At 50.4% G+C, this 25,807-nt stretch overlaps 1 protein-coding gene and 1 long non-coding RNA gene across 9 annotated transcripts in view; both read left to right on the top strand.

Moving 5' to 3' along the window:
- HIPK2 (homeodomain interacting protein kinase 2) overlaps nt 1-25,807 on the top strand; it is a 186,840-nt gene that overhangs the window by 66,250 nt on the left and 94,783 nt on the right. The gene's annotated exons all lie outside the window — the stretch shown is intronic.
- Nucleotides 2-25,807, top strand: part of LOC309632633 — a 47,182-nt gene continuing 21,376 nt past the window's right edge. The window contains exon 1 of the long non-coding RNA XR_014247013.1: nt 2-25,807. This exon is cut by the window's right edge and continues 17,692 nt beyond it. This is a non-coding gene — a long non-coding RNA (uncharacterized lncRNA).

The following is a 25,807-nucleotide window of genomic DNA, read 5'->3' as shown; positions in this document are numbered from 1 at the left end:
CCCCGAGACAGGAGATGCTGAATGCCCCGCGGCATTCACAGAGCGTGTGCGGTGTTGGTCACTGCCTGGGAGGTAAAATTGCTGCTCTCAAGGGATCACGATTTAGTCGGGAAATTAGGACACGTGCACGTTGAAATGATGATTAGAAGCCATGTAAGAATGGAGCCAAGTAAGATTCTTGGTGTAGAGGTTCAGAGTTGGGAGGGATTCCTGGGGGCTGGGGGCAAAGAGCAAAGGCATGGTCGGGGAGTCAGGTTGTCACGGACGGGTAGAATCCAGACATGGGTGAAGGAGAGAGAGGGACACGCATTATGAAGTCGCTCTGGCAAGAATGGGCAAGACTCGCACTGCAGACCAGGAGGACGCCCGCCTGGCAGAACAGAGAATCCGTGGGTGATGGAAAATCTGATTGCAAGGATAGGTTGGGACCAGGATGTTGGGGTCTTAGATACCAGATGAAGGGGTTGCAACTGTGTCCGTAAACGTGGAGCAAGTGCCGAAACATTTGAACAACAGAGGGTGATAGGATGAAAGTGGTGCTCTGAGAAGATGACTCTGTGTCCATGTGGAAAGGGGATGGGAGGAGGGAGATCCGTAGCCGAGGGACCCGTCAGCGTCCTCCGGCGGTGGGAGAACTTTGGGGTCAGGAAGATGAAGGATTGTAGCACCCTTGGTGGGAAAGTGTGACGCTTTCATTCCTTCACTCGTTCCACAAGGATTTATTTCACTTCTAACATGAGCCAGGCACAGCGCTGGGGACCGGGACGCAGCCAGGAGAGCAGAGGCAAGGCCCTCGCCATCCTGGAGTCTGTGGCTTACTGCTTCCCACCCTTGGCTCCGTGTCAGAATCACCGGTGGGTGGAGCGGGCTTTAAGGAATAACCTGATTTAGGTCCCAGTCCCCACAAACTGAGTCATCGACATCTCTGGGGGTGGCGTCCGACGTGGGTGTTTGTCACAGCTCCGCTGGGGCTCCCAGTGCACAGCCAGGGTTAGGAATCGCTGCCCTGGTGGGACCCAGATGAGGGCACTGGCTCTGGGGTCAGGAAAGCCTCATCCCTCCACTCGCTAAGCTGTGCGACTGGGCTGGTGGCCTCGTTTCTCTAACCCCTGCGTTCCTGACCCATAAACCGGGAGAGTCCGGGCACCAGCCGTGTTGGGGCTGTTGGATGACGGAGCCGGGACGCAGCTGGGTTCTTGGCTCCGTATCTGGCGCGTGGTCAGTGCACAGGGCTTGGATGGAAATGGGAAGCAAGTGAGTCTCTTCTGGGGAGATGGTGATGGGCTGTGTCTGAGGGGATGTTGAACGGTCTGGTGAAAAATGGAAGTTGGCAAGATACGAAACTAAAACTCCCATGAGAAGATGGGGCTGACAACACATTTAAGAGGTTGACACGTGGGCAGTAAAACCAGGATCCCACGACTCCTCGGTGCCCGAGCCCCACTGGCCCGACCCCCGAGTGAGCACATGCTTTCCCCACACCTCCTTCCCTGCCACGGAGAAAGGCAGGGAATGTGCTTGAGCCGCGTCAGCACAGTTGGCCCGTCACACGTTCTGAGGCACACCCGTCCCTCCCACACCTCGTTTGCCGATTTGCTCACCCCTCGGCCCGGCCGGCTGTGTCGCAGGTGCCCTCGCCTGGCCCTCAGCCCGTGGGTCTCTGTCCTTGACCTCGTACCCCTTCCCCTGGGAGGTCTGTGGCCACAGGCCACACGTCCCCACTGCCCCTCACCTCCCTCATCTCAGTCCCGAATTAGACAGGTTTCTAGGCCCCTCCACCCGTGCTGTCCTCCCCCCACCCGCCTGCCCTGAGCATCCAGGAAGGAGCCTCGCATCTGCGTCCCTGCTGGGCTCCGGGAGGGGTGGATCTTTATTGCTCACCCGGCTGCTCTCCGCTCACCAGCTTCTTACACCTCTGCGGTCTGCTGTCAGGCCCGCAGCCCCAGAGCCAGGCAGAGAGGGAGGCTGTGAGCCCAGGGCTGTGGCCACCGAGGAAGGGGAGCCTGGGCTTGAAGGTGGAGGGAGCAGGCCCTGCGGACCCCAGGGGAGAGGGTGAAGGAGGAGGCTGGCCGGGGGCCGGAACCACAGGCGTTCTCTTTACAAAGTGCCCTTCTCTGAACGCGAGCTCTGGGTGGCATCATCTAGGGTCACCAGCCCATCCGAGGGATAGCCAGTGCCTTGGCCAGCTCCCCGCTGCCGTTGTCACTCTACACTTGGGGGTGCCAGTTCAGCATGCCAGGCCGCTCCTTCCTAGGTCTTGGCCTGAATTTAGGGTGAACTGCGGCGAAGTCAAGGCTGCTCGGGCTTTTATTATTTTGTTAACTTGATGCCGTTTAATGGATGATACTGGCTTTATTCATGTTTTCTAAAACTTGAGCAGAGCAACTTGTAAAAAGGCTTTTAAAAATTCTATTTAAAAGGCAATGCATACTTAGAGCCAAACTTGATGCACTGGGTAAGCTGACTTCGGGACTCTTGGCCTCGCTCGTGTTCTCACCTTCCTGTGCCCACGTGACACGTGGCACCCCTCTCGCAGCAGACAGACTTTCCAGGCTTCCTGCGCTTTCGTGTCGGCCCCGGTGCCCGGGTACCGGGGACCCCAGCGCAGGAGCTCTGGGCGGCAGGAGAAACCGCTCCGCCGAGTGTGGAAGGCTCGTGTGCCGCGAGTCCAGGGCTTTCCTTAGCCCCCCTCTCTGTCTTCCACTTCCGGCCCCGGTGCCCCCATTTGCCTTGGAAGCCCCCCCTCTGGTTGTGAAGTGACCCCTTTCTTTAGACCTCATGTGACTGTTGCATAAATTTCTGAGCAGGACCCCTTCCTCCTGTGGTCGCTTTGAGCAAAAAAGGCGAGTGTCCTTCGGGTCCTCATGGTGGCCCCCCTGTGCCCAGCTCTGCTTTCAAGGGCACAGTCAACATGAAAGCCAGCCCAGTGTTTCTGCTGAAGTGATGCTTCATCTCTAAATCGGTCACAGCGTCCTGTTCCTCCCCCGGGTCTCGTCTGAACCCCGGAATAGTTTGCTACCACACACAGCAGTTTGAGGGTTTGCGGACAGCCTCCAGCCCGGGCGGCATCAGTCCTTGCTGTGGGACAGCCGGCTCCCGGCCACATTCGTCCAGTCGATTTTCCTGATTGTGTTGCCTCTTACAGGGGAGAGGAGGTGGGTGGAGAAGGCTCTTCAGTGGTCCGTCGTTATCTGAGAAGTTCCGGCGGTTTCAGCTGCGTCGTGAGAGGCTCTGTGTTTGAGCCACCTGGAGTAGAGGAGTCACCACCCCGTGGATCCAGCCTTCGGCAGGGCCTGGGTCCCCCGGGCCCCCTGTATCTGAGCTGGGCCATCATCCCCCGGCGACCTCACTTTCAAAGAGGAGGACATTTAATGTCCTGCCCTGTTTTTAAATGGACAGTATGAAATGTCTCAGCCCACTGTCGTCCCCGCCTAGTGATGTGGAAACAGTCTGATGTAAAGAGATGTTCCTGTCCTCGTGGGAGGGGGGGGTGTGCCTGGAAAAGTAGGTGTGTCTCGGGGAGCAAACGGTTTCCCCCGGCTATTAGGCGCGTGCTTGGTCGAGGCCAGGCATATTGCCGTAGGTATCCTGTGAAGCAAGCCTGACCGTGTGTTTTTCAGGAAACAAAGGCTGCCTTTTTCATCGTTTAAGTCTGATGCGTGGGTAGCCCCTTCCAACCTGACCTTCCAACTCGAAGGTCAGTTACCTAGTTAAACCATCAAACCACGCTGGTCACAGGCTTTATTGTGCATGAGAATCACTTGGAGAGCGTGTTAAGAACACACTACCGCCACGGCCCTGCCCCAGACCCACTGCACCCCAGTCTCCAGAGGGGTGTCCCCGGAGAAAGTCCTCTCCCTGCACACACCCCAAGACTCGCCACGGGGAATCAGAGGTGAGCTTGTGCAGGTGGTGGGAGACCCACTGAGAGAGAAAGGGGTCCTTAAGGGTGTCTCCTTTGAAGTGTTCACACCCTAAGGGATGGAACTGGAGCAGATCCTGTGCACTTCTGTGAACATACCTTGGAAGTCCCTGCCTTATCCTCCAGGTTACGTTCCAAGACCCCCAGTGGATGTCCCTGAAACTGAGGATAGTACCGAACCCTATGTACACTGTGTTTTTTCCTCAGCATACATACCCGTATGCATAGGAAATTTACAAATTAGACACAGTAAGAGATTAACATTGATAACTAATAATACAATAGAACAGTTACAACAATATGCTGTAATAAAAGTTATGTGAATGTGGTGTCTCTCTCTCTCAAAATATCTTATTGTACAAATTCAGTGCCTTTTCCATCTTAACCAAGCCCTATCACACACCGTGGCCGTAACTTGCAGTTTGAGGTGCGACAGCAAAACTAGCACGAGTTTCTTTTTTCCTTCTCCACAATTTAACGGATAGAAGATTCATTCTTACCGTAGATCTTAGCAACCTCAGCATACTTTCTTTTTCTTTCCTTATTAAATGGAGAACTTTCACCTTTTCACTTAAAGGGAGCACTTTACCGCCTTCTCTTTGGAGTATCTGAATTACCAGCATCAGTGTTCTTGCCATTGGGGGCCATTATTAAGTAAAATAAGGGCTACTTGGACACAAGCACCACGAGGCCACAGTCAGTCTGATCACCGAGCCGGCTACTAGGAGACAAATGGGAAGGGTGTGTCGGCCAAAGGGAAGATTCCCGTCCTGCATGGGATAGAACGGGACTTTGTCACGCTCCTCAGAACAGCAGGCAATTTAAAACTTAAGAATGGTTTGTTTCCGGAATTTTTCACTTAATATTTTTGGATCGCGGCTGACTGTGATTAAGGGGGGACTACTGCATTTGATTCTACATTGATGCCAGTTATTTTTTTGGAGCAAGCAATAAATTGATGCTGGGGTATTTCCACTGTCAGTGTGAAAACAAGACTAAATATTAAGCTCTACTCAGGAAAAACAAACAAAAAGACATGCCATTCGGGCAGGAGATTAAAATGTGTGGATTTTTTTGTTTCTGCTCCAGTTATTCAAAATACTCTTGTCTAGACTTAATTTGAAATACTTAAGACCATTACCAGGACCAAAGAGAAAGGGTGGGGCGTGCATAAAAATTTAGGACATAAAGAAAAGGCCAGTAATCTACTCTTTCAGAATAATGTAACCTTTTTTGCCTGGTTCTTTTGGTTTCAGACACTATCTTCAAATTGATTCCATGGTTGTTTTAGGTGGGGGGGGAGATATATTTTAATTCAGTTCAATTCATCAAACGTTCATTGGGTGCCTACTGTGTGTCCTGTGATGTACTGACGGGTAGGAGATAAGGCGCAAGATTTCTAATCTGGAGGAGTTTATGGTTTCTCTGAGGAGATTAAAAGACACAAATTGCCTAGAGTGTATTTCTGATACTTTGATATTGCAAATGTTTGATCACTCAGCAGATATTCATTGAGACTCTAGGGAACCAGTGATGAGAAAAACCAGTTACAGAGATTCAAAGTCAGTGAAAGATTTTTTTTTTTTTTTTAAAGATTGATTGATTGATTGATTGATTGCTATGTTGGGTCTTCATTTCTGTGCTAGGGCTTTCTCTAGTTGCGGCAAGCGGGAGCCACTCTTCATTGCGGTGCGCGGGCCTCTCACTATCGTGGCCTCTCTTGTTGCGGAGCACAGGCTCCAGACGCGCAGGCTCAGTAGTTGTGGCTCACGGGCCTAGTTGCTCCGTGGCATGTGGGATCTTCCCGGACCAGGGCTCGAACCCGTGTCCCCTGCATTAGCAGGCAGATTCTCAACCACTGCGCCACCAGGGAAGCCCCCTCAGTGAAAGATTTTGCGAGATGGGTTAATAGGGAAGGTTTTTAGAGAACGAGTTATATTGAAGTACTCTTGAGGTCCATCTTAAAGGAAGTGTGAGATGGGGGTGGGGGGAGCCTGAGAGGCACGGAGATTGGAATTAATAAGGGAAGATGGGGGGAGGGGGGATGACAGTGACATGTGCAAGGAGTTGAAGGCTTGGGCTGGCAAGTAAGGGTTAGGTGAGGGAGGCCTGACCGTGGAGAATTTTGATGGAGGCTTGAGGGGCTTGGACTTAACAAAGGAGTAATTCAGTGAAGTTAAGGATATTAGTGAAGTTAATCAACTGAAGTGGGGGCAAAAAGTTGGGGAGAACCCAGAGGCTAGGAGACAGTAGTAGTTATTCATAAATAAAGGGAAGAGGCCCTAGATTATAATGGGGATCCCCTCCCCATCCCCCGCCAGTAGCCAGTATAAATGTGAACACTTTTAATGCTTTTAAATTCTGGTACTGTGATTGCTGAGTTGGCTTAGAGGGAATACGTTTTGTTCGTTTGTTTGTTTTGCTGTCTTTTGTTTATGGACTTTGCTTTCCCTAAGGCACAGTTGTGAAGCTCTGGCCTCCAGAACCGGGTTTCAAGTCCCACCACTGCTATCAAGTAATAGCCTCTGGAAGGAGAGTTCAGAGACCTTAGCTCCAGTCCTGGCCCCGTCCATCCCCAGCTGACTGTGTTCCACGGAGTCAGTATATTGGTAGAATGTCAACTGTGAGCCACCCACACCCCCGCATCTGGATCTCATTATGACCAGGGCCTGTGCTTAGTCCATGGCCAGGGGACAGTGTTGTCTCCTGTGGGCTGACCTTGGCCTCATTGGCTCAAACTGGGGACCCTCCATCATCTCCTCCCCATCAGCAGGGAACACGGCGTCTTCCAAAATGTCTTTCTCTAAGTCACTTCAAAAAAGGGGCATAACTTAATACAGTCATAAAAACAGTTTCCAAAATTGCATAGCTTGTGCAGATTCCTGACTAGAAGTTAGGTTTGATTGAAAAGAAGAGCTCTGAAAGCATCTGCATTGCAGGCATTAGCTTTTTAAGTTAATTTGTGTTTTATTACCAGTAGATACAACAGGAAAGGGTTCTAGTTTACCCTTGAGAATATTGAGTGAAACATTCCACCCACTGACAGTCTCATTCACCCAGATGAGGGAGGTGGTTATAAATATGTAAAAGCTTTGAGAGTTGCAGTGTCTTTTCTGAGGAGAAGTAATCAATAAGTTATCTGGGCTATTAGGTTATCTTTAGTTTTTCCTTACTTGTCTCTAGGACCTTGAGTTGTGTGGTGAAATAATTTGAAATCGAATTTTTTTTTTTAGTATGAAATAATTAAAGGGAGAACCTCTCTGTGTATTTGAGTGTATCTCTGCCCTGGTGTTCCAGTCCCGCCTACACACACGCATGTGCACGGTCACACGAATAAACCCAGATAACACAGTATAAGCCCATGCATGACATACGCACAGCTAGGTGTGCTCGCAAGCGCCTTGGTGACAGAAGCTAATGCTCAGCTGTAGCAGAGATGCTGATGTACATAGATGCCTGCCACATGGAGGGAGACACACAGACACATGCAACAGACATGCGTATACACACAAGGACACACACACAACTTCAAAGACATTGAAAAACCATGTACATTCACGGACCACATGAACCAACCAGAGCGACCCCAGAGGTCAAGGGCCCAGGTGCAGAAGCAGTGTTCATGCCCCAGAAACTTGGCCCAGTTTTCTGCCTTGCTGCAGAATTGCCATCTACATGTCCCCAAACGTGAGGACAGTAGGGCTGGAACCACTCTTGAGCTCAAGGTATAAACCAGTTGTTTTCAAAGGGTGATCCAAGGACCCTCCTGCCAAAGTATCACCCAGGTGCTTGTTAAAAATGGAGATTCCTGGGTTGCAAAAGAAATCTAAGGAACAGGCTCTCTGGGGGGTGCAGCCAGATGACAGATTTAAGCAAGCTGTGGGGCGAATTCTTTTTTTAAAGCCACTGTATTGAGGTATGATTGACATACAAAAAGCTGTACATATTTAATGCGTACAGCTTGGTGAGTCTGGAGGTAAAACCGTCACCACAGTTTATGCCTTAAACAGATCCATCACCTCCAGGAGTTTCTTCCCGCTTTAGTTACTTATTTATATTTTTTAAATTATTATTTTGTCCTTTGAGAGCTGTTGCCAGAGGTGGCTTGGATCCCAGAGTCGGTTGCCCCACAGAGGGGGTTACCACCTGCGCCGTCAAAATGGGAGAAGTGGAGCTGCCATGGGCAACCTGGCACGGGGCTGTTGCCCTTCACCTGGGTGGCTGAGAGCCCCGCCGCGGGGCCCCGTTGTTAGATTCCTGGTGGTCCGACCCCTTGTGCCTCAATGGTGGTGACAGTGAAGATCCAAAAATCGTTGGTGCGTGCGACAGGAGGGGTTACTGGGTGGGTTGGTGAACTGGCAAGTGGGTGGCTGGGAGGGGAAGCAGATGGACAGAGGCGACATTAATACACATGACTTTTTGCATAATTTGCAATCGACGGAGCACTTACCGCTTAGTAGCTACCGAACCCTCCCTGTAGCCACAGCTGGGTTTGGAGCTATAATCCTCATTTATGCATCGAACAAGTAATTTTTTGAATTCCGAAGATGTGCCAGACACTGTGCTTTGTGCTGAGGTTTCAAGCAAGGAGTAGGAGTGCCCTCAGCTATGCAGCTCTGCCCCCGAATCTGTCATGGAATGAGCTGTCCCTGGGGAGCCAGCGGTGGGCGTGCCAGGCTTCGCTGTCCTCGTCTACCCCGGTGTAGACGTCTCTCCTTAAGCCGAGAAGGCAGAGCATGTTGCCTTTGAATCGCTTTGCCCAGTCTCCCTGGGCCGCTTGTATTATATGTTCTGAGTCCTAAGCGCCCTCCCCAGTGAATGGGCCCCCTCCCCCCTGCCCTTGGCCTCCCCCGGCTGTGGGTCTCTGCATCACAGCTGGGACAGATCTCTGCATCACAGCTGGGACAGATCGGGCCATCCTTTCCCCACCCACTCACCAGCTCCCCAGAGGAGGAGGGAGCGCCCAGCCACAGCCTTGCCAGGGCAGCTCGAGCCCAGCGTTCCCTTTCTTACTTGGCCCCATCGGCCTCTGGCTCACCGGGTCTTAAAGCCGGGTGGAGGAGCAGGGCTCTTGGTGATGAGTACTGGGCTGTGGCCCTCGTTCCTGGGCGGAGATGGAGATGGTGACACTGTAGAAGCAATTGTCGTAGGTTAGGTGTCCCCAAAGCAGAGCTTGAGGCAGGGCTTGGGTGCAGCGTGTCTGTTTGGGAGAAAACCTCAGGAAGCAGGAGGAAGGGAATGGGGTGGGGGGAGACCGGGAGGAGTTAGGGGGTGGCTCCGTTCTCCCTCCAAGGGGCCTGCTGTAGGCCTCAGGGACTGTGCCCCAGGAGCGGGGAGGCTGGGGCTCTGGGCCCTTTGAGACCGAGGGCCCTCGAGGGTATTGACTCTCCTGTGCCTTTGTTTGGGCCGAGCTTGTTCGAGGACTGGGTGGGCTTGAGGAGACTGTGAAGCAGAACAGACCACGTGACTGTGGCCAAGATCAGCGGGAACGTGACACGAGCCCAGAAGGACCCAGAGTGTGAGCTCCAGCCCTGCGCTCGGGGATCCACTCCGTCCTCCCCACCGATGACATGTGTGTCATTTTTAAATGGAAAGGGAATACAGGGGAAGTGCCTTTGTAGGCAAATTTAAGTATTGCAGGCTAAGAATTCAGAGTTGAACTCCAAATTTTGGTTTTGGGGGGAGTTGGGAGATCTGAATGAAAAGCTAAAAAAAAAAAAAATAAGACTCTTGCCTCCACCCCACTCTCCTTTTTTATCTGGCCAGCCTGCCCACTAGAGGTGGGAGATGGAGGCTGTGTCTGAGAGAGAAGATACCTGAGCAGGGGGAGGTGCCTGAAGCATGAGTTTGTCAGAACCGTGGGGTGAGGTGGAGGCGGTTACTCTCTCCCACGTTCTCTCTGCTGGTGCTCGGAGCTGTCGTAGGTGTGTTCCCCCAGGCGCCTTTGTTGAATGAGCGAGTGACTAACTGGCCGAACGAATGGATGGACGGATGGATGGACGGATGGACGGATGGACGGATGGATGGATGGATGGATGGACGGATGGATGGATGGTATCAGTGGCCCCATATGTGTATAGCTCAACTCACACTGTCACACACCAGAAACACCCACGTGCCCAGCTTCTTGTAGTCCTTCCTACAGTCCTTTCACTGTTGCCCTAAACCTCAGGCCCGTGGCATCCAGCGTCTCCAAACCCTCGATCATACGGGCCCCCCTTTATCAGCCTTTTGGGGAGCAGACACATCTCAGCAAAAATGTTCGTTCCGTCAACCTGTGAGATTTCAATTTAAAACCTGAAGACAGCTGACTCAGCTTTTAACAGATTAGTTCCCTGAAATCAGCCAACATCTGTCATGTCCCATTACACCTTTACAGAAAATTAGAAATGACTTCCCAGTATGAAGAAAGGGCCGAGCCCAGCAAGACCTGACTAGGGAACCTTGCACGTGTGGAGACAGCCCTGTCCTCTGGGCCGCTAACCCCTGATCTGCTTTTCTGTTTTTGAGATGTTAACGGACATGCTAGTTGTGTGCCCCGTAACTTTGTCTTCATACTTAGGAACTGAGTGAACGAAGATCTCCCGCAGAGGATAAAGCTCCCCACACGCTGCTCAGCGTGTGCCTGGCACGTGGCAAGCACTCAGCCCATGTTAGCTGCTATTATTACTTTTACTGCCGCTACTGTTACCATCATTATCATTATTCTTATCGTCATCACTCTATTGGCAGAGATCTGGATTTGAATTCCAGATCTGCTACTTTATAGCTGTGTGACCTTAGGCAAGTTCCCAAACCTCTCTGAGGCTCATTGTTCTTTCTCTTATGAGGGAAGTGCGACAGCAGTTCCTGAGGTTGTTCTAAGGACTAAACGAGATGGCTGTGGTGTGTGCTCACCTGTGCGCACCTCGCCTCTGCTGTAAGTAACCGTCACGCTCTCCCCTGGGCCCCCTTCCCGGTGTATGTGCCTCTGGCTTAGCACTTATTTTATTTGGCCTGGTATCATTGTAGGCTATCGACATCCCCAGTATTCCCGAGCTCCTTGAGATCACGTGTCGTTTCTTTTTCATCTCTGTGGACACGTGGAGGCCCAGCACGTACTTCACATCCAGTAGGCGCTAACGGAGTATGTTTGGTGGGTTTCCTCTGGTGTCAGGAAGGGACGGTGTCCAGTGCAATGGTGAAGGGTTAGCGTTTGAGGAGAGGAGCAACGTCTCTTCCTCTGAGTCAGGAGGGAGACACGGGTGCAGCGTGCTTGACTTGAGGGCATGGGCCCGGCACCCTCCTGCCGCTGCTCGTGTACCTGCAGCGAAGCTGTGTATCCTGCACTTGGGCTGGGCACACAAGCCTCACGGCAGTGGGGAGCGGGCACGGGAAGCCTCAGGAGGTTACATTGCATTTGCCACCTGCCATGCTTCCCGTATCCACTGTCCGTCTCCGCCGACATCAGAAGGGTCCAGGAGCCAAGACTGGAGTGATGGGCAGGACTCTGCTCAAGGACTCCCCGAAGGTGTGCGTGTGTGTGTGTGTGTGTGTGTGTGTGTGTGTGTGTGTGTGTGTGTTGGGTGTGTGAATGTGTGTTGGTATGTACTATACGTGTGGGGTGTGTGTTGGATGTGTGAATGTGTGTTAGTGTGTGTTGTATGTTAGTGTGTATTGTATATGTGATGTGTGTTGCTCCGTGGGGAGAGTGTGGGTGTGCGAGGTCAGTGGCAGCAGGTAGGCTGGTCCCTAGGGTTCCCCATATTTGGAGCCCCTTCGGATCCTGCTTCGTGTGACTGGGGAAGTGACTCTCCAGTCACAACCTTATTTATGTAATTATTGACTATAAAAATCAAAGTGTTTTGGCCAGACCATGAGGGATAAACTGTTGGTGCCGCTTCTTTGTCATCCACTGACCGCCAGTGAAGGATTTCTAGTCCTCTTCTCTTTGTAAATTAGAACTTACATTGGCAAATAAAAATGAACTAAGTGTGAACCCCCAGAACAGAAATAGCTCTGGCACTGAGAATCAGATGTTCTCCCTGTGAAAGGTGAATATTCACCCTGACGAGCGGCAGGGAGATCTTCGGGAGATGGCACTGCTCTGTGTCCTGACTGTCGTGGTGGTAACAGGCGGAAACTCACAGAACTTACATCCGAAAATTAAATTTAAAAAATTCCGAGTGAAAATTTAGAATCTATTTACCCTTAAAGATCTCTAAGAAACTGTTGGTAATATTAAGCCCTTCAACTTTATCTTGCCTAGTTTTTCTTCCTGTTTTTGTTGTGTTGTGTTTGGGTAAAAGAGATATCTTTGTTCATCCTGTAACAGGATGGCCAGCAGGGCAACAGTCATTTCTGGAAACTGCTGGACCAGGGAACTATGAAAACAACTCTGGGGAATAAACAGCTGCTGATGACGGAAGCACTTCTATCCCGCAGTTTCTTTACTTTACATCTGCCGTTTCATGTATAGGTCATGGACTTGCCCTCTAAAAGTGAAGGACAGTGAGTGCTAGAGACAGAGAAGTGAGGGGCTGTTACCCCTGAAATGCCGGAGTCCAGGAGGAAGATGGTCTTCGTGGAATTTGGTCATCCAGCCTTACTGTGCCTACAGCGCCCTGCCCTTGGCTCTTACATCATCATGGCCGTGGCCAGCAAACCCAGGTGTGAAGCAACATCGTTTTCAATAAAATAGCTTTCCTAAAACCAGCTTTTCCCAACGGCAGGCCTCTCATCTGTGGGGACATTCATGCTTATTACAGAGAAGTGGCTGGTTTTGTAGGAAAGGTCTTTTATCCCCTCTAAAGAGAGGGCACCTGCGTGCCATCTTGGATGCAGTGGGTTCTGTTGCCTGCATTCTGAGTGATGGGCCTTGGAGAGGGGCTCCCGTCCCCAGCGGTGATCCCAGGCGTGATGAGGCCAGTTCCCAAGAGCACGGCCTGGGCCACGCACCCCAATAACTGGGCCGTGACCCAAGGCCACATGCTGGGCACAGAGCCACGTTCCTTCCGTTCCCTCCCCACTGACAGGAACTTTTCACTTGTTTCCTTGGAAGAAACGAGCCCACAGCATGTAAATGTTGTTGCATGGTGTCCTCTGCAGCTCAGAGTGGCCGGTTGAAGACAGGGGTTTTCTGTGACTCTCCTGGCAATGAGAGGTCCGTGCGTTTGCAGATCTGAGCTCATGGCCACCCCACCCCTGTTTCCCATGCCCCGTGATGCCACCCAGGCTGCTCTCTGTACATTAGTTCCGAGGAGAACTGGGGCATCCTTCCTTGCTCTTGCATGTGCCCTTTCCCTTCTCAGAAGACAGCTCCTTCTCCCTCCAGCTCCTTCCTTGATTCCATGTTCCCTCCTCTGTTACCTGCTCTAGCTCCCACATCCCAGTTCCCAGCCCGGAATTCGGAGTCCTGTTCCAAGGCCCCAGCCTCGCCCTCAGCACCTGTGTGAGCCCACAGTGTTCCCAGGATGCCTGCCCTGCCCTCCGCTGCACCCAGGCCCCAGAACCCAGCCCTGTCCGGCTCCTGTGGTGGAGCCCAAGTGCCAGATTTGCCACAGCCAGAAATGGTTTCTTCCTCCGGAGACATTCGGACGTTGTATAATCTGGCATGTTATGCACTTGTCCATTTGACCTCCAAGGAAATTATGCACTTCCTGGGGCCAGAGTCTGGCTCTCAGACCCTGTGAAAGAACCAGGGCTGATGTTATCAACCCACTTTACAGTGACCTGAAATGACCAGCCACCACTGGCGGCGTCTAGGGAGGTGACGCGGAGACAGAGACCCGGGTCTCAGTGTCCCACCAACCGTGTGACTCAGGTGAATCTCCTAACCTCCCTGACGTGCCATCTCCTTAGCTGGACCAGGTGACGTAACACACCAGGGCCATGGGCACCTTGAAGGTCTATGTGAGTTCGCCCCACTGTACTTAGCCTCACGTAGCCCCTCCGAGCCTTGGGCATAGCGGAGACTGTAAATAGGTTACTATTTCTAACCACGCCCAGCCTTTCCTTTCTATCCTGCCCGTTCCTTCTTCTTGTCTTCCTCTACCTGTGTCCCCAAGGTTCTCCCACGCTAATCCAGGTGGACACAGCAGTGGTGGGACGTCTCCAGGCACCAAGGCACCACCATACGTAGACTCTGGGGACACAGTTAAGCGAGAGCTCGGCTCTTAGAAGGTTGCCAGTTAATTGCTTTGCTGCCCCTGCAAGAAATGTATTCATGTGTGGCTCTCAATTTGGGGCCATGCGGACCCAAATGAGGTTTCTGCTGGTGCTGACAGGAACAGTAAGATTGAAGATAGATTTTTCTCTGAAAATGAGCCATTAGAATTTTTTTTCTAGCTTTTCCTGTTCATATTCTGTGTCATGGTTTGTACAGAAAGACCCATATCCTCATCTCGTTGCTTTACTTTACAAGCTCTCTTCAGCAGGTGATGTCAGACACCTGTGTGCATGACACTGCAGATGCTGTGGGTACCGCGGGCCCCCCCCCCCCCACGTTTGGGGAATGTGCCGCAGCTCCTCCGGAGAGAGCATGTCTTAGGAACACACCCATTTGGACAAAAGTCTCAGGAACACGAAGCCACCAAAGAAATCAGCAGAAGTGCCGAGTGGGGCAGACCCTGTCTGAGGGGGGAATTAACCGTCTGTATTTGCCTGGGCCTTTGGTTACGATGGTGACTCGCATTTTCTGTGTTCCAGGAACTTTATGTGACCATTATCATAACTCCAAGGGTAGCTCGGGCAGCGTTGTCCCCGTCTCACTGTGCGGTCAGTGTCTTGTCGGGGGTCACCCACGTGTTGGTGACCAGCCCCACGAGTGCAGCCTGCGTGTCCCACTCTGTCCAGGCCATTCCTGCCCTGGTGGAGGGCCCCGGGCCAAGACACCTAGAACAACGTCCGATGCAGAGGCACAGCCTCTAGCTCCCGGGCACAGCCTCTAGCTCCCGGGCACAGGCCCGGGCCGCACGCAGGCCCAGGAATGTGTTTGATCTGAGCAGGCTCCTGTCCGCCCTCCTGCCCTCCTGCCCTCCCCACCCTCATACAGACTGGCGGCCTGTCCTCTGGAGGGGGCCGCGGAGCCATGATTTGTTTTCCCGTCACGTCGGGAGTCCGTGCTTGGTTCCGCACGGACACTGGGATTTGCATACTGCTTGGTTTTGTTTGTTTCTCCCTCCCTGTCCCGGTGGTAGCGAAAGGTGGTGTCTTTGACTCGCAGAACCGGACGGTATCTACGCCCGCTTGGAAATGAACGAGTCCGGGTGGGAGAGCCCACGGGGCAGGCGCGCGGCCACAGTGCGCATGCGCGTCCTCCGGGGCGTGTCGCAACACCGCACCTCGCCCCTCGGTGCGTTCGGGGACCGGTCAGCCTCGGCCCCAAGAGCTTACCCCCAGAAATGTAAATAGGATGGATGCAGACAACGGCAGTGCCAGGTAGAGAGCAGTTGATCCATCAGCTCGCTGAAGTTCAAGTACTGGGGGCTTCTGCGCTGCGGAGGACCGCGCCCGGGCGTGGGGCGCAGGGACCCGCACTCCAGGCCCTGCCCGGCCCTTGGACGGCAGGGTGTGCCCGAGTGTCACACTGACCTGCGCTTTGATGAAGCGTCCTTCCGCACAGAAATCTAACTTCTTGCTGTGAAAGGAAGGCACACACAGCCTCGGCGCGGTGGAGGGGTCCAGGCACCGCGGGGGAAGCGGGGAGGGACCTTGTACCTACTCATGTGATTTCTCCTTCCATCTAGCAAGCCAGACGCACCACACTTAAATACTTCCAGTTTTGCCCGCACAGCGTGAGAACTGCTGGGTTTGTTTTGCCACAGAAATTGAACATTTCTAACGAAACACGACAATGTCGCCTTTCTTAGCAGGTGGGAGGGGGGTTCTTCTGCAGGAGTTTTGCTTCCTGCCGCTCTTGGGAAATGAGGTGGGGCTCTGTGCTGGCGAGGCAGGTTGAGGTTCCCAGCTCTTTGTTTCCTTCTCAGGACGCTTGCTGCCCAAGCTACCCTGCAGTAACAGAGCAGAGCACCCCTCAGTCCATGAGGCGGCCATTGGATGGAAGCCAGGGGTTATTGTGTTTCTTATTTATTATACCCGTCCTTCAGGGTCTTACTCAGGCTTCATTTCTCTATTCATCTTTCTTTGGCCACTTTGCTCTCCGTGCATCTCTCCCTTGTCTGCTATAAATTCTTGTTGCATTTAAAACTCTGTATTTTATGCCTCCTTGCATTTGATAGAACTTTTGGACTTAGATTTGTTTTGTAATTGTGTCCTGAGTGTTAGTCCTGGGCAACTAGCTAGATTGTAAATGTCCTGGGTGTCCGTTCTGGTGATTAACATATTCTCCATACTTGATGGGGGGGTGGGGGGGTGTTGAGGATTAGAGATTTCACAAGGACTGTTAAAGGAAAGCTGTTACATAAATCCCCTAAGCCTTTCATGAGCTGCAAAGGTCAGCATTAATAAAAAATCATGTCAGGAATTTTTTTTCATAAATTAGATATGTTTAAAAGAACTTTTTCAGGAACCTTCCTACATTCCTGGTGGGTATGTAAAATGGTGCAGCCACTATGGAAAAGTTCGGCGGTTCCTCAAAGTTTTAAATGTAAAATTACCAGATGATACCCACAGTTCCACTCCAAAGGAATTAAAAACAGGTACTCAGACAAATACTTGTACATCCATAGCAGCATTATTCACAATAGACCAAAGGTGGAAACCACCCAAATGTCCAGCAGTGGATGAATGTTTAAACAAATTGTGGTATATCCCTACAACGGAATATTAGTCAGCTATGAAGAGGAAGGAAATTCCGACACACCCTACCACATGGGTGTACATCCAAAACAACATGCTGAGTGCAAGGAGCCAGACACAAGAGGTCTCCTGTTGTGTGATTCTTTTTATATGAACAGGACAGATAAACCCGTAAAGACATAATGCAGGTTGGTGGTTGACAGGGCAGGGAGGGGGGAGGAATGGATGAAACTGCTGAAAGGGCAAGGGGTTTTTCTTTGGAGTGATGGAAATGTTTTGGAACTGGGCAGAGGTAGTGGTCACACAGTATCGTAAATATACTAAATACCACGGAATGGTAAATTTTATGTTATGTGAATTTCACCTCAATAAATTACTTTTTAAAAAAAAAAAAACGTTTTCAGGCTAAAAAGTTGGAGTGGGATGAGATTTTACTGGGAACTGAGATTTAGGCCCTTTTTGGTTTATTTGTACATGGGACCCAGCATTGTTAAAAATGCCAGCTTGAATATGAGTAGCTTTGAGAACTGTATTTGTGCGGTAACTATGGGAGCTGATTTTAAAATCCTTACAAAAGCAGATTTTTTAGGATCATTTATACTTTTCTGGTGCTAGGCTGAAACACTAAAGAACATTTTGTTTTGTTTTGTTTTTTCCTTGACTCGGGAAGAAAAGCAACAGCTTTATCTTCACTGTCTTTGAGGGCCCCAGGCACCGAGTGTGTAAAAGTGGAGGTTGGGGCTGTTCTGAGGAGCATGATCTTACCTGCAGAGCAGGTGCGGTGTGGACGGTGAGCCGGGGGTGGCTCTCGCTCTCTCCCTCTGTCTTATAAGGGAGACTAATCTTGGTATAAAAAAAAAACACCTTTGTTTATGACATTTTTAGTATTCTTAAAGTATATGGTATTGCTGGTTTTAGAGCAGGCAAACCTGCAACTTAGTTCTGCAATTTACTATGTCCTTGGGCAGGTTATTTAACCCTCCTAATCCCTACATTTGGGACAACAACACTGTTTTAGAAAAGTGTGAGGATTAAATGAAATCCACACATGCAAGGCGTGGCCCGTGGAAACGCACGGAAATGTCAACCTCTCTGAAGAAGAAAATGCTGAGAGTATGTCCCCTGGAGAGTGTGGACCCCAGGGAGACGCAAGTACTTTCCTTTCATGCTTGCCTCCCCCTGGCCCTTTCTGCCCTTCCTTACATCTGTGCCCATTGTGTGTCACACCCTTTCTTGGCCCTGCCATTTAGAGGATGTACAAAGTACCTGGGTTTTGTTTTCACATTAACTGTCTTCCCTAATCAGTAAAGACTCTGCGTTTCACCCTCCCCCACCCCTGGATTGCCACGTAGATAATTAGATTTTATTCTCACAGGCCTTTAGGTGAAAAAGGAATTTGTATATTACCACATGTATATTTACATGTTTGCTTTTTTCCCCCTACTCTCCATAAAACCAACCAAAGTTCCACAAACATTATCTTATCGATGGCTTTCCAGGTATCTGCTCCTTGCCTTGGTGTCTGCTGGTCTGCAATGCACTTTCCCCTTCTGGCCAGTTCTCCCAGAACTGTCGTAAACATTCATGATATGTCTGCCCTTCTCCAAATCTTGACTTACAGCTTTTCGTTCCTCCTTCATTCGGTAAACGTTTATTGGATACCTGTCATAAGCCAGGCAGGGTGCCATGATGAATCAGAAGCAGACCCCTCTCTCAAGGAGAATCCAGTAAGGAAAATTAGAAATTAGTATGATCAAAGTTAAGCTGTCTTAAGTGGGATAAGATTTCATTAAACTCTATTTTTATAGCCATTTTATTCCCCAGTCATGCTTCCCCATGATTTGGGGTGATTTGTCCAAACCGTCTTTTACGGGGGATACTTAGTGACTATTTGTACATCTCCCTTCCCTACGGTTTTCTCTTGAGTGTACATTCTTTGTCCTCTTGAAAGTTTGTATTGGTTGTAACAAACTTTCCGTCCTGTAAATTGTTCAGTAGAACAGCTCTGATTTGTTCTGGTTCTTTGCTTTCCTCTGGCCCTCTTCTAATGTCCTCAAGCTCAGCTAGATCCATTTCTGTGTCATGCGTACAGAAGTTTTCCTCCTGGAAGCACTGACGTCGGGTAACTGGGTTGACATCATCAGTCCCATTTCATGGATGGGCTGGCCCCAGGAGGTGGTGTGGTGAACCCCCCCAAGGCCACCCAGCTGGCCGGTGATGAAAGGTGGCTTCCGACCTCTCGACGGCTGTGCAGTTATATTTAGGCCTCACCCTTGGCTCTGGAGCTGCCCGCTGTGATGGTCCCTTTGATGACAAGGACCGCTGTTCCTGGAAAACCAGCGGCCAGCAGCCTCTGCCTCTAATGCTAGAACACATGTGGCTGCTGGCCCACCAGTGGGAGACAGTGTGAATATTCATAAACTGTATGTCACTTTTGTTACTTTTTCCTTGGGTTTTCGTGGAGATGGTGTTGGTGAGGGAAGCCCATGCGCTGAGCTGAAGACGGGCATTTTGTTTTCTTGACAAAATGGCAAAGTCGCAGCCAGAGGAGGACGTGTTGAGGAGGAGCTAGCCAGGAGAAGCTGGCTTATAAAATGGGGTGACCCTGGGAATTTTTATATTGTGACCGTCATCTGAGGCAGATAAGTAGCATCATTCAGCCGTTTTGCAGGGAATTTCTAATGTGGCTGCGGCAGCATCTCGCCCCATAAGTGATTCCCAGGCAGTTGCCCCGGGTTGGCCTGGGACCATCACCCTCCTCCCAGCCCTCCTCCCCCACCTTCCTCTGCCCATCCGCATCCTTCCACCAACTCCAAGCAGACACTGCTGCCCCCATCCCTCACGTTTCACCGTCTTTCTCTGTTCTCGCGTGACCATGGACAGCACTGGAACGTACAGGAGTGATCGGGCCGGCAGGTGACGGTAGTCTTGTCCAGACCGCTGAACCCTGGTCCGTGGCCCTTTGAGACTCAGGTAGACCAGGACAGTGTGCCCACGTGTCTCCAGAGACAGGAGGTGGTCCTGCACTGGAAGAATGTGCCTTTGGTCCTGCCCTGGGGGAGGACGCCCCACGGAGCTCCGAGCCGAGTGTGGCTGGGATGTCACGGTCAGTCCATGTTATCTCTATGGTGGAGAAGAGGGTGTTGCTCGCTGGGCTGGGTGACAGAACCTCGCTCTTGCCCCGCATCTGGTGTCTGGTGGCACTGTGAGTGCACATGTGTCTGGGCAGGACAAACTGTGTGAGAGCTGTGAGGGCATGGATTTTACTGAATACATCTCTTTCACGAGTCAGGAAAATGAAGTGAATTTCAGCTAACTCGAAGTTAAATAGTCTATGTCAGCCAGGTCAAAAGAGAAATTTGAGAAACCCAAAGTACTGAGTTGTGCAGAACACCTAGACTTAACCATTCTTGATTATTTATTGAATAGGAAAAAAAGTATGTTCCTGCTTTTTCAATTCCAGATTTTTTTTCTCAGATTAGAACGAATTATTGCAAGGAAAGACTGCACTTTTTTTTTTTTTAATTTATTTGTTTTATTTATTTTTGGCTGCGTTGGGTCTTCGTTGGTGCGCGAGGGCCTGCTCTAGTTGTGGAGAGTGTGGGCTACTCTTCGTTGCGGTGCGCATGCTTATTGTGGTGGCTCCTCTTGTTGCAGAGCATGGGCTCTAGGCTCACGGGCTTCAGTAGTTGTGGCACACGGGCTTAGCTGCTCCGCGGCATGTGGGATCTTCCTGGACCGGGGTTCGAACCCGTGTCTCCTGCACTGGCAGGCAGATTCTTAACCACTACGCCACCAGGGAAGCCCCAAGACTGCACTTTTTATGCACATAAAAGTTGCTTGTTTTTTGGTTGGATTATCACTCCTTTCATGTATTCAATTTGCAGCAAGTAGTCATTAAATGCTTACTGCATGCTGCATACTGTTGTTTTAGTGCTCTAATGAATGTAGATTTTTTTCAGAAATGCTCACACAAGTCACACAATACTGAAAACTAAAGAATATCCTGTGTGTATAAGTTTTCCAGGTGACTGAAACTTACCCATTTCAACACCATACTTAAAAATGTTTTCATTTTTCTGGACACAAATCTAACAAGAAGACAGCAAAGCACCCACTGCCATCTGATACGGAGTAGAAGACAAAGGGGGAAAGGCTCCGACATTTAATAAGCACCTGCTAAAGGCCAGAGGCCTACATTTAATTCTCATGACAACCGTTATTATCCCCATTTAGTAGATGAGAAAATTGAGTTTCAGGAAACCAATGGCCAGTGTCACAAGGCTAGTAACTAGGACTGCTGGGATTGGGACCAGAGCATCAGACTCCCAAACACAGGTTCCTCCCCCCAAAGGGTGCTCTCCCCCCAGCTGAGCCTTTTCTGAATCCCTCAGGGTTATCATTATGATGTGACGAAATGTGCTCAACTACAGAGATGCACTTACGTATTCTATGTAGATGTTTCATTCTCTTTGCTCCAGAGTTAAAAGGCTCCTGTTAGCTATATTCATTGAGTTCTTAAGATAATAACTAGAGCTGCCATTTATTAAGTGCCCATTATGTGCCGGGAACTATACGTACATTATCTCTTTTCTGCACAAGTCTTGCAGCTAGTTATTATCGCCGTTTTATAGATGAGGAAACAGGCTCAGAGAGGTTAAGAAAACTGCCCATGACTGTGTAACCACTAAGCCATAGAGCCTCCCAGGGTTCAGTCATCTCCGCTCACTGCTGTCCGTGTGCCGAGCCCTCCCCGCTTCCAGTGTGATGTTCTAATCCGTTCATGACTGCAGAGTCAAGTAGCCACCTTGTTAAAGGTGATGAAAAAATACTGACGCAGGAGCCGAAAGACCTGGATTCTGGCCTCAAGGCCTTACATGTGACCTTGAGCAAGTCATTAACTCCTGGGATTTCAGAGCTGGAGGCCCATAGTTTCTGCTTCCCTGCCTGGGCCTTGGTCACAAATGTAGGAGGACTCTCTATGCTCCCCCCACATAGTGTGCGTACACTAGTTACATTTGGTACAGGTGCACAGGACTTTTTTTTTTTTTTTGAGGCATACAAACGTTCTTGTGATGAATATACTGAAGAGCATTACTTGGCTGTCATAGCTTTCTGGCATTTTGTATTATCTCAGTTGGAAGACAGTAAGAAAAGTACAATTACTATCACATGGCTCTTAACTGCCTCCCCCACCCCCATTTTGCAGAAAAGGACAGAGTTCTCCTTAATGTCTGGGGCCACAGTCCCCACCGCAGGGAGAGTACCCGCCCTGTGCCCCTTAGTTGGATTGCTGTGCATGTCCAGGATGTGGAACATTGCAGGGGGCACCGAGGCAGCCCCACGGCTCTGCCCTTGCCCGGTGGCGTTTGTGTGAAGCAGGCTCTTGGGGAGGGCCTGACCCCCTCACCATGCGGCGCATGCGAGCCTCACGTGTGGACTCCAGGACACCTGTCTGTGGCACTCTAAGGCCTTTTGGAGTTCACTTCCAGTTTCTGGATTATATTCTAGGTCATCGTTGAAGCCAAATACATGAGCTCCAAATGTTACTGCATTTATACATCTCAACTAAAAAGAAAATACTGTTTCAGATACTTTATGGTTAGAGATTGCATCAGACTGGCATTGCTCTGAGCACTAGTTTTTGTTTTTTTTTAAAAAAGTAGATTTTATGCATGTCGGTACGTTAAATACCTTTTACCTTTCTTAAGTTTTATTTTTGAATAAAGAATTTTCTGGAAACTTCTCTTTTTATACAACCTGGTTGTGATAGTTTCAGTACCTTCCCTGAAAGGAGAAATAAGTGTACCACATACATACTTCTTTTCCAGAGAATATCTGGAGTTCTTTCATAGGGCACAGTTCTTAATTTATTGCTTCTTTTTAATATATAAATATAATTGTATACTTTACAGAGCATGATCTTGTGTACGATTCCCTTTACTCATCAGAACAGCTCCGTTTCATCAGCTCCACTTACGCATGTGGAAGCTGAGAACCTCCCTTGCCCCAGGACACAAGAGCCAGAAAGGAGGTGAGCCAGCGGTCCCCAGCCCCAGCCTGCTCCCCCAACACCCCGGCTTTCATTTTAGTCCAGCTTCTCATGCATAAATTGTGTCCCATACAGTGGTGCCAGGTCAGAGTTTAAATGATTCCAAGCAACATGTTACTATGAGGGGCGAAAAAAGTCTCTAAAGAGCAAGCCTCAATTACATTGGCTATCTAGCGTGTTGTCTTATAAAAAGAGAACATCAAGTTCGCTGGCACTCCCTCCGCAGACCTGGACGCTGAAGTTTGTTAATGATGATGGTAAAGGGCTCATCCGAGTGCTAAATGACCAGCAACTGCCGTGTTGCTGGATGCTCAGTTTTATCAGCAGCGGTGCCAGATATTTGCACAATAGAAACTATAGAACTATAGGGGCTCTGCAGCTCACCCCATATATATCCAATACTGGACAGTGATAGCAAGGAGGGGAGTTTGCTTTTGTCTAAAGAGAACCTTTCCCACAGAATCCCAGCACTGAAGCGCCAAAAGCCATCTGATGATTATGTAATCCCACCTCCTTCAGTGTAGGTCCCACTCAGCACGTTGACGTCAAACACATACTAGGTTTAGGTTTAGGGTTCAGGCCCCCGGCCAGGGGCTGAATAGGAGTAGCCGGAAGGCCTGCGTGGCCGAGTTTGGCCGGGATCAGACCCCAGGTTGGGAGGGGGCTCGGCATCCATCAAGGGCCCGAGTGTGTGTGTGGGACCCCAGCCCGGCTCCGCTGACGCCGTGTCCTGTGCTCGTGACACTAAACACAGGCAGGCGTTTCCGCGTTGACGTGGTCCCTGCTCCTTTAACCGGCCAACATGTGCTCGGTGGTGCTCCAGGGGCCCGCCGGGCACGCCTCCTCCAAACACTTACCCTGCTGTCCCTTTGAAATCTGTCACCTTTGCTGCTTCCTGTCCTCGGGTCCCTGACATTGGGCCCCTGTGTGCCCCTGCGCCCCATGCCGCCTTTGTCTCTGACCCCATCAGGGAAGCTCCGTGTCTCGCAGGGTTACTGACTCATTTGTCCCGACCCTTTCCTCCTCCTCCTCTTTTTTTGATTTCGAGTTAGGTACCTCTAGACCCCAGTTAGTCTCTAGCAAAGTTCAAGCCGTGACATTGGAGTTCTGAGCCATGTGGTTCAGTGGAAGTCAGGCATCACCCTCAGACCACCCTTGGACCAGCAGGACGTGGGGGACAGGCAGGGTTGGGCAGGTTTGTAGGGGGAGAGCTCCGGTCTGGGCTCATTAGGTGGGAGCATTTCTGAACAGCTCCCCTGTAGCAGGCAGAGTATTGGGCACCTTCAGCAGTTCAGCGAATACATGTAAATGGCGTTTATGAAAATAATTTGGGACCGTTTCACAGGCAATATTTATTTTCATCCCAGAATGGATAGCAAGTTGATTCTTTCTCATAAGAGAAGATGTGACATAAATAACTTCAAGGTGATGCACTTGTACTGGCTAAACCTTAATCATGAGAACTTCAGGGTTCTGTTTTGTGCATGAACTTCATTGTGGTGATAGGATTAGGCAGCCCCATTAGCACTAGCAGAATGGGGCCACTTCTGTCTGATTGCCTGGGCCCGACTTGGTCAGTGCTCACCTGTAGCAGAGCAGGCCTCCCTGACAGAAGTCCCTTATTTCCCCAGCTCTTGGGGAGGGTCCACGGCTGCATTCACATCCTGGGCAAATTTGGCACTCAAAAGGCACCTCCTGGCTATAACAGGATTAATCTTTAGCTATTGCTCTGAGTCACCAACTGGCAATTATGTTTTTTTTCATTTTGAGAATTTCTCTTCATATGCCTTGCGAATACTGGGGTTTGACTTGCAATGATACCTGAAGACATGAACTTAATAAAACTAGAAGTAAAAGTATATTTTAATACACGAAAGCTCCTGAAAGTACCCCAAAGTCTTGTGTGTTAACGGTCCTTTTCACCAACTTTTTTTTCAGGTTCTATACTGGTAACATTAAATATACACATAAGCAGAATTCACCTTGTAGTGAACGTAATATTGTTAAGTTGGTTCTCCGGGTGTGGGTTGGAGAGGAGGTAAGAAGAGGGAAAATGATTGTACATGGAAATTCATCTCTGATGTTAAAAAATATAGTAGTCAACGGAGACATACAAGTGCTAGACAAATATTATCTCATACCACATTATTCAGGGAAACATTTGGTGCCAAAATTGTAGGCTGTAGTAGAAAGTAGAAAATAAGTAGAAGACCAGCCCTCTGAGATATGTACCTGTAGCTGGGAGCAGACCCCCCAGCATAGCCCTCGGAAGAGACCCCGACGGCAGCCGTCAGCTCCCACCTTCTGGTTCTTGACATCTGACCCAGACTCTAGAGGTGGGAGAGTAAGAAGCCAGTTCCCCCAGACCTTCCTGGGTCTTCCAGTCTCGGGCTGCCCTCCACTGCTTCTGACTTTCAGAGGTCAGGTTATCACTTACTCCACACTCCCGGTTGGCGGCAGCGGCCAGAGAGGAGCCGGAGAGGATGAATGTGGAGAAGTCTGAGGAACCTGTAGAGCCAGGAGAGCATCCGGAGGATGAGTGTCGTCCGTGCCAGACCCACACGGCCAAGGAGGAGCAGGACCTCGCCAGGCTGGGTCCGGTCAGGCTTCAGGGGCAGTGTGAGGGACGCAGCATGCGCGGGTGCGCACACGTGGTGGGCGCTGGGCTTGTCCCTCCAGGCCCAGTGAGAAGTTTGTGTCTGTCTACCAGCCTTGGCAGCACCTGGCAGTGGGTTGGGCTGACAGGAACCCGTGTTGCTGGAGAACAAGGCCAGACTTACCCACTGGTGTGCTCAAACTCAGCTGTTCAGAGCATGGCTAGGAAGGGCCCTAGCTGGGTTCTTCTCAGAGATCTTTGCCCTCTCGGTGGGAAATCTTGTTTCATCTCATATCTAGATTGTTCTCCCATCCACCCATCCATCCACCAGCCCCAAAACTGCCTCAGAATATTATTGAGCACAAAGCTGGGCTGTTTTGGCCAGAATTTTGTTTAGTTTGGAGCAGGAGGGGCTGATAATTAGACCCACTCCATACTGCTTGATGTTTGCAAGTTTAGGAATCCAAGGAACTAGTATTTCCTCCCCAGTGCTGGCCTC

Source organism: Balaenoptera borealis (genome assembly GCF_965194805.1).
Source record: "Balaenoptera borealis genome assembly, chromosome: 7".
Taxonomy (NCBI): domain Eukaryota; kingdom Metazoa; phylum Chordata; class Mammalia; order Artiodactyla; family Balaenopteridae; genus Balaenoptera; species Balaenoptera borealis.
The sequence above is the reverse complement of the archived record's forward strand: the minus strand, read 5'-3'. Positions and strand labels throughout refer to the sequence as shown.